The 14,815-nt window shown below is 38.8% G+C and overlaps 1 pseudogene; it reads right to left on the minus strand.

Annotated features, from left to right (window-relative positions):
- Positions 1 to 409: 409 nt before the first annotated feature.
- LOC148041099 (uncharacterized) lies at positions 410 to 2,034 on the minus strand (annotated as a pseudogene).
- Between the last annotated feature and the right edge of the window lie 12,781 nt (positions 2,035 to 14,815).

Below are 14,815 nucleotides of genomic sequence, written 5' to 3' on the forward strand. Positions count from 1 at the left end.
TACAACACAATGCCGCCATACACGCGTCCATTACACGCGAAAAGTTACGGGCGCGTGTATGGTCGTTTATACTTACAGCAATATCGGGCGCGTGTATACATGCATGTAACAACGCGTGTATAATTGCATGTGTGGGCGCGTGTATTTGCGCGTTAAGTCTGTCATAATACACGCTCTGTTACACACGACACAGAGCCTAACTACAGAAATCCATTTCTTTTCAAAACAGAAAACCATTAAGTTTTAAAAATGTCATTGTGCATTGCAGTGTTTACAAACCATTACAAAATCCCACTACATGCACTTACAACAACGTAATATATTGAAAAATATATCTTCATATGGTTATTGAAAGACAAAGTATACAATAGAAATGTCATGAATTTGGAACAATACAGTGATGGATTGGTTAGGGTTCGATCTCATCTTCAATAAGATCCATCCTTGCCAAACGATCAACATCAATATCCATTTGATCAATTTGTAAGGCTACGATTAAATTTATTCTACTATCGCTATTTTGCCCATTGATAATGGTACCGATGCCTTGATCATTCTCATCATCATCACCATCATCCTCAATGGAAGGGTCATCCTCATGATCATGAGAAATGGTACGCTCATCCTCATTATCATGATCATCTACATTGGCATGTTCGACATCATCTTCTTTGCGGCTTGCCACATCCTCCATATGCTCCATATCAGTGAATGTATTATACATTACTTTGGAACGTGGTGCAATAGGGATGACATACCACCATTTACTGTCATGCACCATTGGCAGATAGATAACCTGCTCAAATACACATAATTCATTAATTAATTAGCATATCAAAAGTCAAGGGGTGCGCGAGCTTAGATATATATGTACATGAAACACATTTGTAAAAAAATGCATACTTGCTCACATTGTTGTGGCAATACGAGCCTATCTTTCTTTGTTTGCCAAAACTTTGTAGAGTCAATAGTCACATAGCCACTTGCATGGCGTTTTATCGTTGCGTTAGGCCCTTTTTCCACCACTTTCATTTGCCATTTGACATCCAAAACATACACAAAGAAGCGGCGAAAGTCAAGTCTGTATATGTCTTGGATTGTGCCACAATAATCATCAATTTTTCCATTGGCTCCCTCAAAGCTACTAATGACACCGCAATCTTGTGTATTCCTCTTTTCATCTATTCTTTGTGTTCGAAAATGCTTGCCTTCACACCATATAGCATTGAACATAGTGCACTGGACCAAAATATAAGCAATATCTATGTAAGCAATTAATGTGAATAAATATGAAAAGCCAATCACTTACAAAGAATGCAAATTTACATTTGTTCTATGTACCTTTAACATGCATCCTCGTGCATACTCCCATTCTTCCGCCGTGATATGCAGCCCCTCATCTCTCTCTGCTCTCTCCATTTCCTCATGCAACCAATCAACATGAATATCATTCGGAAGTGTTGCTAGATGCTTAGGGTACGCCTTACGAGAGCCATGTTGCCTCCGAAAGAGAGCTCTGTCTGCTTGCCTTTTTGTCTTTGCATCCTCGTATCTTGTAACCCATCTGCTCATCACATCACTATTAAGGATGCAAGTGAAATTAAGATCATCAATCAATGTTCTCTCAATTACTTTGCTCTGTCCTTTTCCTTGAGGCACAATAGACATCATCCTCAAGTCCTCTTCATTGCTCCATAGTCACGGCAAAGAGCTATCCACCTGATCAAGAAATTCTGATATATATACAAGAGACTCTTGTATCAACCAACCCTCAGCCATGCTTCCTTCGGACCTTGCACTTTGCCTCACAAAGTCTTTTAAGGTCTTCATGAAGCGCTCTAGGAAGAACATCCAACGGGCATGCACAGTGCCACATAAAGCAATTTCATCCACTAAATGCACAATGAGATGTAGTTGACTTGTGAGAATGGTTCGCGGAAAAGTCTCCTCTACCATACAAACCACCTCCACTGCCATAACACGTGCATCATCCAATGTGACTGGATCAATTGCTTTGGAACTAACATATCTGAAAAATAAATGCACAGTACGTTATACCTCATGCACATTCATTTTGCAAGGTATAATGAAGGGTGATCTTACATGGGATTTACATACCTCACAAGCTCGCCCATCTTATAAATACATCTTTTCAAACTCCTGTCTACACAATGGTCGATGCTAGTAGGTAGTATGAACTGCGCACATAAGAGCACATGTATATTTGGGTTAGGGCATTACAAAATTTAATTTCAACCTACAATAATTGGAAAACACTTACTTGGAGCATCTTGTGCCAATCGTGGGACTTCAACCCATGTAGTTGCTCAACCCCTCTTTTCTTAGTGGTTGTAAACGCTCCCTTCAACGATCTCATGCATCCAGTGGGAGTACGCAAAGTGGTGATGGCTTGCTTTACCTGCTTCTCCTCCTTCTTTGATATAATCCAGGGAGCAGGCGGAAGACGAACGTGCCCACCCTCCTCTCGTGGCCAAGCTTGACGCATACATCCTGCGACCTGCAAGTCCTCCCGTACGCTAACATTGTCTCTTTTACCAATAACATGTTCCCAAATACTAGATCCCACATTCTTGAAGATGTGCATGGGATCAAGAAGATGGTTGATCTTGAGATGGGTCCAATATGGTAGCCGGAAAAAAATGGAGTACCTACACAAGGGATTGCAGACTGTCATCTTTATTCCAACTTTAGAGACTACACAAAACAAGATTGAAAACAATGGAGATGTACCTGTTCATGCCATCTGGAGGAAGAACATTTGAAGACTCCCAAATACGCTTCCAATCTTTTGCACGAAGTGTCTGTGGATGAATGTTCCTCTTACTAGGAGCATATTTAGGGTGATCTGATGGGAGAAATCGATGATGATTATCGAATATGGTCTTACACAAACCATCAGCATACTCATGTACCAATGAAGGGCCACATATAGGACATGCATGTTTACCCGATGTCCTCAAACCTGTTAAAATAAAAAAAAAAGTTAGAATAATAAAGTCAATAGTTATAATTGATATAGCTAGTAGTATTAGAGTCGGGAGGTAGTTAGAATTCTTACCAGAACAATCGATGTATCCTGGAAAGTCATGCATTGTCCACATCAACACTGCTTTTAAGTCGAAGTGTCGAGAGGAGGGAGGCCTACTAATGTCCACTACCGCAACACCTCTCCATAGTTCCTCCAACTCATCAATCAACGGTTCAAGATAAACATCCATATGCTTGACTTTATGTTTCCCTGGAATCAGAAGGGATAACATAAGATGTCCCTTCTTGATCGCCATTGATAGTGGAAGGTTGTAATTCACCAACACAACCGGCCACACGCTGTATGCGGTGCTCTTGAAACCAAACGGATTCACTCCATCCATACCTAGGCCAAGTCTCAAGTTTCTGGGCTCTGTTTTAAAGCTGGGCCACTCATCTTCAATATGCTTCCAAGCAGGAGTGTCTGCAGGAATTCTCCACATGCCATCATCCGATCGATGCGAGGAATGCCATGACATGAGCTTTGCTATGGATTTGCACTTGAACATGTGTTTGATGCAAGGAATTATAGGAAAGTGTCGCAAGACTTTACGAGGTACATCAAAACTCTTCACATCTGTTCTATACCTTGCTTCACCACAAGTGGGACACTGTCGAGCCTCCTTATGCGTCCCACGAAAGAGAATGCAATCATTGACGCATGCATGTATGCGATCATAATCCAATCCTCCAAGAGATGTCACATAGCGCCTCGCTTTGTCTCTTGAGGTGGGTAGTCTATTCCCCTTTGGAAGCATGTTTGATAATAGCCTGCATCCAATATCATCAATTAGCCCATAACCCTAAACCCTATACTGTAAACCAAAAACCACTAACTGAAATTTGCAAGTTACAATGCTTACTTCAATAATGCGTCAAGACTTGCATTGCTCCATCCATAAACTGTTTGTATATTGAGCAGTTCAAGTGAAGCACGTAAAATAGAGAATGTGCACCCTTCAAAAACCGGTGTCGATGAAGCGTTGTAGAGATGCTCTTGTTCCATATCATTGTCGTCCACACCTTTGCGATCATCCCTAAAAAGATTCCGCACCATGTCATCAAACACTTCCTCTTCCACAACTTCGTGGGGTGCAGGGCTATTGTCATCCCTTTCCCACTCATCTCCGACAACAGATCCCGAAGCTCCAGCATCATCTCGTCGACGCTTTGCATGCTCTCGCCGTGCGTATGGCACCATGTTAGGGTGTGGTACTGCATCCTGCTTCAATCACAGTATATATATTACAACGCGCTCCATTAATTTGCACACCATGAGTTATTTTAATACTTTCAATTCACATCTTCTCACCTCTAAACCTGTTTGAATCCATTCTCCATACATCGAGATGTGATTCAATGTAATTCGACGCGCTCGTACAATGCACCCTTGACATCGATTACACGTACACTTGATCCTTTATGCCAGCCACACGTCGCGATCACGATGACGCATTGTCTCATCCTCACCAGAACTGCTTGAAGAGGATGATGACATGCTATGTCCAAAATAACCAATACAGAAGTAGGATCAGTTTTTAGTGAAATCATACACATCCTATGCACAAAACAATGGATACACAAGAACAATCAGTTTTTAAAAAAAGTATAAACAGGCTCTGTGTCGCGTGTACAGGCACGTCTACATGTATTCTGCTGCGCTTTTACACGCGCTTTTACACGCGTGCTTTTCGCGTTTACCTACCGCGCGTGCCGCTTTCTTTCTTTCAAAAGCCCTCTTTCAAAACACTTCTTCTTCTTCTTTCTGCGTCGCTTTCTTTCTTTCAAAAGCCCTCTTTCTCCCTTTTGGACTACCCAAAAGAAGCAAAGGGTGCAGACAACACAGAAAGGGAGAGAGAAGCAAGAATCAACGAACTCACTTTTCAAAGACTTTTCAAAGAGGTTGGTTGTCGTTTGTTTGTTTTGGCAAATCTGTCGCTTTCTTTCTTTCCACCCGTGCTATGTGTACTTGAAAGCGACAGAGGATAGAATTCACACACATTGTATATGTGCTTAACTATTTATTTCTTGACAAACGACATCCGTCAAGATAGAGGAAAGAGAGAAGAAGGAACCCTTGTGTATGTGTTTAGTCATTTCTCCCTTGATGGACAATGTCCGTCAAGATAGAGGAAAGAGTTTTTGTTTTTCATGAATTTTGTCACTAATTCGAAATGAACTTCTTCTTTTGGCTTATGATCTTCTACTAATTCGATGTTTGGTATTGTGAGAGATATGTTTATTTTCTAGAATGGTAGATATATGTTGTAGGTTATATATTGTAGGAGATATATTGAGGAGATATATTGTAGGAGATATGTTTATTTTTTATATGCATGTTTTGCTTGGTTCATTGAGGCGGAATTTCGACGCTTTGCAGATTCTTCATGGATCCAGGCTCTTCCTCCGATCCGTGGGCATACGCCACTTGGATGATGGAGATGATAAACCATTTTGGGCGCCATCCTAATCCAGTGGAGCTGACAGAGTATATGTATGCCCATCCTCCTCCTAGACTCCCAGGTCACACCGCGCCCCCAAGTACACAAGCCTCTCCACTGCCGTCTACGCCTGCGAGTCCGGCGAGACGTACCCCTGCGCATACACGCTCACCGAGGAGACACACCCCTGCACGGACACACTCACGCACACCCTCCTCTGTACCGTCACGTGAGGGCTCACGGCCACCATCACGTGCTCCCTCACAGCCACAGTCACGTACACAGTCACGTGCAGCCACCCCTAGTCATGGCTACTCCCGCAGTACAGATGAGAGACACGTGATGGCAAAGAAGCGCGCAGAGGGAGGCGTGAAGAGCAGGCAGCATGTGGAGGCACGACGGATCCAGATGGAGACCATTGGATCGTCGCATTTCGGATCTGGCGGCGTCGAGTCGTGGGAGGCAGAGTTTGTAAGTAACTTGCCTCTTTATTTGATTGTTTGCCAAATTCATTGATTCTATGATTGTTTTGATCTTACAAACTATCTTGATTATGTTACAGCGACGGGTTATGGGGAGAGGGCCCACAGCCCACGAGACTGGGTATGCTCGCCGCAATAGCAGACGTGACACGTGGGCCATCTTCAGAAACGAGGGACGTATTACGGATGCGCAGTTTGACGCGGCCATGAGACCATACGGTCGACAGGTACTTGAAAACTCTAAATGAATGATTTCGGTTTATTTAATTGCATATATATGTATACTTACATACGGTATATTTCTTGAACAGGCACAAGCTGCTGATGCTCCTGCCCCTGATGATCCAGCCGCCACTGCTGATGTTCGTGCCATTGCTCCTGGTGGAGGCGAGCACCACTCATCGGAACATACCGATGCGAGCTCCTCTGATCATGGAGAGAGCACAGGGTCCTCATCATCCTCTGATTAGCTTTCAGAATACTGTAGGATGTGGTTGTACAAAAAAATTTTGTAACTGAAGCCATGGGCTTTTTTGCACCTAGCTCCCTATTTGACTTTGTATATATTTGTTCCTAATTAAAGCCATGGGCTATTTTGACATATGGACTCCCTTGTACACAAATGTATCATGTATTGACAATGTATTGAATCGTGAGTCTTGAGTCGTGTATTAAGTTTTAGATAGTAATATTGAATCATGTATTCATAGAGAGTGAGTCTTGAAATCTAAATCGCTCTTTTTTTATGGTGCAATGCACCAAAAAAAAAATCCAGAGAGTGCCTTTGGGTGGCTGGATGCTGGAACAGCATCCAGGCACCCAAAAGCACTCTCTGGATTTTTTTTTTCCCTCTGCGATCGCGTGTATAAGCGCGTGTCATCTGTCAAAATCGCGTATATTTGCGCGGATAATCTGTTAGATTCGCGTGTAAATTTGCAACAAAACTGCGCAGAACGCGTGTATGGGGTCGTGTATTCGCGCGACTGGCTGTCACTGTACACGCGCTTTTACACGCATGTCTCTGGCCGCGATGATACACGCGCTATTACACGGGCCCGACACTTTTTTTCCCAAGTCATTTTGTGCGGCTAGGAGCGCAGGTATGAGCCCGATCCCTTGTAGTGATAGTTTGAATTATTTAGTCTTGAGAATGCATTGAATTTATGATCTTTGAGTTTGAAATGGATGAAAAGAAGTTGAATTCTTGCATTGGATGGATTAAAATGATAAAAAATGATGCAAAATAAGGTAAAATTTATATATTTAGGCCATAATTAATGAATATTAAAAATTTGTAGTAATAATGTAAAATGAAATTTTCTAAGTAGAAATAAAGAAAAATTAATAAGTCTTGTTAATAAAGAAACTAGTGAAACAAATGAAAAGAGACTGTAGCTAATTTTATGTTTAGAGTTTGTTGTTAAAATTTCATGGCTAATGGAATCCATTTGCAAGTACTTCATATGTAAAATGCTATTCAAGGCTAAAGTAATGATTAGTGTGTATTAGTGGCTTTATTGAAGTATTAGCATAGTTTAATGGAGAGTTAAGAGTTTTTAGATAATTTTTTTCTCTAATTTAAATGTTAAATAAATCAGGTTTGATATGTTTGGAGTTGTTATTCAAAATAAGGGTTAAGTAGTAATATTTGAAAGATCACAAGTAACGTAAAGGGGAATATTGGGGATGAGTTGATAGTTGGACTATATAAGGGAAGGATAGAATGTATTTTATACTGATAATTTGGGGATAAAGAGAGCGTATACCTCCACTTCTAATCCTTAGTTAACACAATGACTTCATATATAGTCATCTTGCCTATTTGTATGGGGACTTCTTAGGGGGTTGTCATTTTTTGTGTGTTTTCTAGGAGCAGCAAGCATTGTAATTAAGGAGAAGAGAGGGTGTTTTTGGCTATTTTACTAATTTAAACATAAACTAAAATGAAATAAATTTTAAGGCAAAGATGACACAAGAAAATGAATAAAACATGGAGGGAAGATCTATAATATTTTTCAATTAGTTGAAACCAAACTTCTTCCAAAGTTCAATATCTTGAAAGGGGGCCAAATAATAAACCACCACAAGTATCGCAGGAGCAGCATATAAGGGGTCTTCCCTGAGAGATGGGGAGAAGCTATAGAGCTTAGGATTAGAACTTTAGACCTATTTGACTTTATCACAGGACTTAATTAGTTATTTTGAGATTAAGCAAACAAATTAGCGACCTAAGCAAATGAGACTCTGATGAGTTGTTACAACAAAACTTTCTTACGAGGCTTCTTTCCTAGATTGCCACAAGATATTCAATGGATTATCGTAGATAAGGCAAGGGATATCGAGTTAGTGGATGGGGAGCAAACACTTTGGACCTCAATTATGGGTTGATGTCGATCAATTGTGCACTTGGAATTGGATGTTTCAAGATGAAGTAAAGGGGATTGTGCTGTTAAAATCACATTTTAAGTTAGTTGATGAAATCCAACTTAATACCATTAGTGTGAACCACCATTATGACTGGTTTTCTAAAGAAGCATACAAGTTTTTTAGGAGAATAGATGGGCTCACGTGTCTCCTTGGATAGGAATAACAAAGGGAGTCAAAGTAACATTTGATACAAATGAAGCTCAGGAAGTGGTTGAGATTTTAGGATTAGTAAAAAAGCTTAGTGTGTGATGATATACCTTGTGGGGCTGAGGATAAGGAACTACCTAACATTCTTTGAAAGCTGAGTTTACACAAACAAGGGCTCTTATAATAGAGAGTGATAGGAGGATGTGTATAGTAGAGAAAGCTATCATACAGTAGAGTGAATGAGTGAAAGCTAGAAGTCAGCATGGGATGAGAGAGCCAGAAGAAGATTGGAAAAGAAAGTTGAGCGAATAGTGGAGTAGTTAGAAAAATTGAACATTGAGCCACAAAATACTTTGTAAGGTGGGCTAAATTTGTCACTAGAAATTGGAAAACTCACTGGAGAGCCGTCTTCTGCTGGAATCGAGTTAGATTATGATTGGGAGAGGCAAGCAGAAAGCTCCGAGGGAATGCATGGTACCAATAAGAGTAGCTCAAAGAAGGAATCAACTGCTAGTGAGAAGAAAGAAGAAGATACAAAAGGACAAAGACAAAACGGTGATGATTTCATGAGTTTTTATAACTTTGCCCCACTGAAATGGTAGGATATATGACAGATGAAGACCTCATTGATCAAATGACATAGGACAATAGTATATATAGTCTCATATAATATTGGGGTCTTAGTAGACTATTTGCTAACCCAAAAGAGCTAGTTTCAATCTCCAGAGACCTAGAGAAACTGCTAAGAGTATTATATATGGTTGTGAGAGCACCTGTGCAACTTATAGATTTCACACAATATTCTAAGAGAGGCATTCTTAACTAAGTTTAGGAGGCAAGGCTTTCAGGACCATTTAGGGTTAGAATTTGACTATTTAGCACAAAACACTGGAGAAACCGTGGAACATTACATAAAAAAGATGAAAACATCAGTTAGAAAGATGGGACAAAGTGCTTCTTAGAGGATATGCAAAAATAAAAATTTATTGAGGGATTACATGAAACTGTTTGAAAACATGTAAGCCTTAAATAACTAGCTAATTTGGCCAATGTAAACATAGAAGCATGATGGTGGGAGGGAGTGCAATTAGGTTAGTTTAGAAAAAAGGCGTTATACAATAACCCTAGATTAGTTCCCTCAAGCATGTCACCGTCTATGGCAGTTGCACATTATATTTAGGAGCTCTAATAGCTCCTTAGGCTACGTATATAACAAGTGCAGGTGTGACACCATCATTAATACCATATTGAGGGATAAATATGTATCTGGGGCCCCCAATATATCCACCACCATCGATAGTCACTACATCTATAGGACGACGGAGTCTAGATGAGTTTAAGATGGATGAGCTAAAAGCCAAATCTTTGGCAGATATGAAGAAAGAGATTTTAGCTGAAGTAAACCCCAATGTGAAGGAATTTTATAAAGTTAGCTAGTTTTCTAGTGCAACAAGATCAACTCAAGCATCTAGGCAAAGGAATCCCACACTACCAAGATCCAACACTTGGTGTGGAAAATGTCATGGTTTCGAGCATTTAGCAACAAAATGCCCCACACCAAGTAGAGTGATTCTTGAGAATCAGCTAAGAAATTTATTTTATGGGTATTGCTTGAGAAACAATCACGTGGAGGATCAATGCTGGGTTAAGCTAACTCATTTATGATAACAAGCAGCCCAAATGCAAACAAATTATAATTACATGGATAGTCAAAATGTGCCTTATCTGATATGACCTCCTAATATGCCATTTATGCCAAGAGGTATGTTGACCTAGGGGACACCTCTAATGTCTAGAAATCAAGGACAAGGAGGATATTCTAGAAAGGAAAGGAATCTTCACCATATAGAAATCCTAATTTCAAAAGGAATAATGATGTAGGAACAAGTGTGGTTTGTTAGAGATGTGTGCAACATGGACATGTGGCTAGGTTTTGCCCAAATGAGCATAAAAGAAAGGATTATGTCCCTTTATGTGCCAAGTGTGGTCGTGAAGGTCATTATAAAAAGGATTGTCTAGGGGAAGGTACATCTTCACAAAGCTAAGATAAGGATAAATGCATTATTAATTTGACTGCAAATTTAGTGGAAATTGTAGAGGATTTGGAGGAAAGACCAATTAAGAAAAAATATGTCAGGGAAAATCACTCATTCAAAATCAAACCTAGCAATTATTTTAGATAAAAAATCGGGCCCTGAGCCTAATGATGTTGCACTTGAAACTCCAAAACAGGAGAGATATTTACCAAAACATTCAATATATCATGATAAACATGACAAATTCACCACCTAATTTGAAAGATCTACTTGCTTTTCCCATTCCTTTAAATTCCCCAAAGATTAAGGAGGGAGTGGCTCCATTTCCTCAAAGACAACTAAAGATAATGACAAGGAGAGAGGGAGTTCTTTTGATATATGGGATGAGTTGGAAAGTTTACACTTGTCTATTAACTTGAGAAAATTACTAGAAATTGCTCCTACTTATAGATGAGAGATATATCACATATTAGTATGGTGAAGGACTAAAAGGAGAAATCCTATGAGTGTCTCACCAAATACAAAAGTTGCTAATCTAGATAAAGATGTTGAATCTGTAGGAATCATGGACTTATTCTTGGACCCCCTAGGGGCTCCAATTGTGCTGACATGGAAGTGATGAAGCACATGATATTTGGGGCTCAGTTGGATGGCGGAGTGGTAGTGAATTTAATGACAAAAAAATTTATGCTTGAATTAGGGTTGAACGACAAGAAGGAGATTACAAGTATTATTATACAATTAGTTGATCAACAAAAAGTGACACTCTTAGGTCTCTTATGTCAAATTCTAACTGTGATCTTGGGGTTGGACTTTAGTGTTATCTTTTTGGTAGTGTGACCTATTCAAGGAGCTACTTCTTACCCAATTCTTTTGGGAAAACCTTGGTTGTTGCAATCCTAGTGCGACCAAAGCTAGCACAAAGGTATTATAATAATAGGACCCAAGCATGATTAGGTACAATTGAGAGTTGTGTCCAAGGAATTCTTGTATGAACCCGTGGAGGAGAACACAAATATGAAATGATCTAACGCCTCTAGAATTGAGGATGAATTAAATGAGAGCTTGGATATTGAGCAAAATTATGCTTGGTTATATAGGGATCTAGTCATAGAGCCGCATTAGACAGGAATAAGACAACAATCAATATGGTGCACCAAAAGAATGTTAAACCCTTTAAAGAAATGAGGGAATATTCTGTGCACTATTCTTCAAAAGATAACAACAATAGTGATATAGCTAATTGGTTGAAAAATTCTTGTAGTGCCTTATCTAATCTACTAGAAGTTTTTGTGGATGAGAAAAATGTGGAAGAAGAATGGGAGACTTCTAGTCTTGATGTTGAATAGCTTAGTGAGGGAGCGTACAGGGTCAATTGTTAACGGAATACAAGAGCATGATCATTCCCAAGATTTCTTCTATGAGTTTAATTATCAAGTCATTACACAAGAAGAAAAATCAGAGAACAACATAGAGGAGACAAGTGATGAAACAAATACTAAAGAATTTACAATAGTATTGGCAATTAATGAAATGATAACAAAGAATCCACCTATTACCTTTACTCCTATGGAGATGGATGAGATTCCATTTGGTTTGGATCACTTACCTTTGTCTATTCAATGGCTCTACTTCCATTATTAGAGAGAGAAATTATGAGAAACCCATAGTAATAGGAGCTGTAGGTCTTTCCAATCTCTATCTTGTAAAGAAGGTAATGATGATCCTCCGAATGGCAGAATTGTTTTGTGTTATGTTACAATGTTATATTGGAAAGACAAATGGGGGGATGAGCTGAGTTCTCACCTTAAAGTAGTGGAAATTCTTCAAGGAATTCAATCTTATTCAGTTGATGTGCTGGAGGATGAAATTTTATGTAATAAAGATGAGGTTGTAGAGGATAGTGATCTCATTCGACCACTATTGGATAAAATCACTCAACTACAAATAGATAAAGCTACTATAGAGTATGAAGCATTAAAGAACTCGAAGTTGGCTCAATCCTTACAGCTATATTATATCAAAGAGACGAATCCTTTAGAAGATATTGTGATTCAGACTAAGAATTTTACCGAGCAGGTGTTACAAGAGAAGTGAAACATGGAACAAGTATAATTTCAATTGATGGACCAATTAGCTATGAGGGATGCAACGATTAGTGCCTTGTAATCAGGGGCAAACTCAACATTCAAAAATAGAAGGGTCATGATACCAACTCATACAAGGTAGGGGGCTACAAATGTCCCTTGACTCTATCATCAATTATGTTTACTAAATCATTCCAAATGGAGAGTGTCCTTAAGATCAATAATGGGAAATGTATTTGCACAAGTAAGTGAAAATTGGGGTACGAAAAGGATTTTACCGCATCCTGCAGAAAAGATTATGGACTTTACAGTTTATGGTGATGGGGTTGAACCACATCTTTTACGGCACGAACCAATGGCTCCAACAAATTTCATAAAGCTTAAAAGGATTATTAACTATTTAGGTTATCATACATAAGGAGAAGAAAATGAAAATTTCCACTTGGTTGATACTTAAATTGTAGCAAAAGAAATGGACATGGACTTATCATGATCATCAATATCTTGAGTGTCATAATTAGATTCTATGACATTATCGCCAAAATTTGCATGACCAAAGTAAGAATAAATATACATGTACATTGTATTGCTTAAAGAACTCACAAGCGTCAATGGAGAAGAAAGATGTGTTAGATCATCACATGGTTGATATCATTGAGTTTTCACAACTAGAGGAATCTTCCAAGGCATTAGCTATGTATTAAACATCTTGTAAACCTCCATGTCAAGTTCCACCATCCGAGGCTAATGATGGGCAATCTACAAGAGTAGGTAATAGGCTATGTCATGTACCCATGATGAGATCTATTGAGGTATAGTGACTAAGCCTAATAGGGTTTAGAAAGCTTATGTCATTACATGGTTGATATCAGTGAGTTTTCACAACCAGAGGAGTCTTCAAGGCATTAATTGTGTATCAAGCATCTTGTAAACCTCCATCTCAAGATCCACCATCCGAGGCTAATGATGGACAATATACAAGAGGGGGTAGTAGGCTATGTCATGTACCCATGATGAGATCTATTGAGGTATAGTGATTAAGCCTATTAGGGTTCAGACAGCTTATGTGCACAATTCTGAAATTGAAACAACATGTTTTGATGTGGCACCTAATAAGTTTCTATTTTATTAGGTAGTCAATTACAAGGTGTTTCTTTGGATAAATTACAAAATATTCTTAAGAAATACTCTCATGTGTTTGCTTGGAGCTATGCAGATATGAAAGTCATGGAACCTAAATTGTGTCAACATTATATTGATACTGAACCTCGTGTTAGACCTATATGCATATGTTTCTTAGAAGAACTTTAGAAAAATTCACATATGTGTGGATTATCACTGAATAAGCGCACTCATAAAGATTATTTTCCTTTTCCCTTTTTTGGCCAATTGTTAGACCAAGTGGCAAGAGATCAATTATACTCCTTTATGGATGGGTTAAGTAGATATAATCAAACTCTCATTAACCCCAAAGATCAGCCCAAAACTACTTTCACTACAGAGTGGGGCACTTTTACCTTTATGTAATGCAATTTGGTTTGTGTACAATGTCAACTACTTTTTAGAGAGAAATGATGAAAAATTTTCAAGAATTTTTGACTTAATGGATGGAAGTCTCCTTAGATTACTTTTTTGTATATGGTGATAAAAAAAATATGGTTGATCATTTGGAAGAGGTATTCCAATGTTGTGAGAGTATAGAAGTCTCTTTGAATCTAGAGAAGTGTGATTTTGGAATGCCACAAGGCATCTTATTAGGCCATGTAGTTTTGAGTAACAACATTGCAATGCATTTGGCAAAAGTACAAAAATTTGTTGATTTACTTGCATTGCAAAATTTGAAGCAATTACGAGGGTTTCTTGGTTATCTAAATTTTTATTGCCATTTTATCAAGTTGTTTCAAACAATAGCTTTACCTTTAACCACCTTACTGAAGAGGAATCAACCTTGTGATCGGAATTTAGCATGCCAAGCTACATTTGAAAAACTAAAACTTAGGTTGGTTGAAGGTACAATCTTGGTTTTCCCCCCTGATTGGACTAAAGAGTTTCATATTCATGCCAATGCTTATATGGACGCAATGGGAGTTGTTTTGTGCCAAGCAAGCAATAAGAATATTGATCATCCAATTTATTATGCTAGTTGT

This window comes from Lygodium microphyllum, chromosome 1, assembly GCF_053477565.2.
Source record: "Lygodium microphyllum isolate KBCC chromosome 1, Lygodium_microphyllum_v1.1.10, whole genome shotgun sequence".
Taxonomy (NCBI): Eukaryota; Viridiplantae; Streptophyta; class Polypodiopsida; order Schizaeales; family Lygodiaceae; genus Lygodium; species Lygodium microphyllum.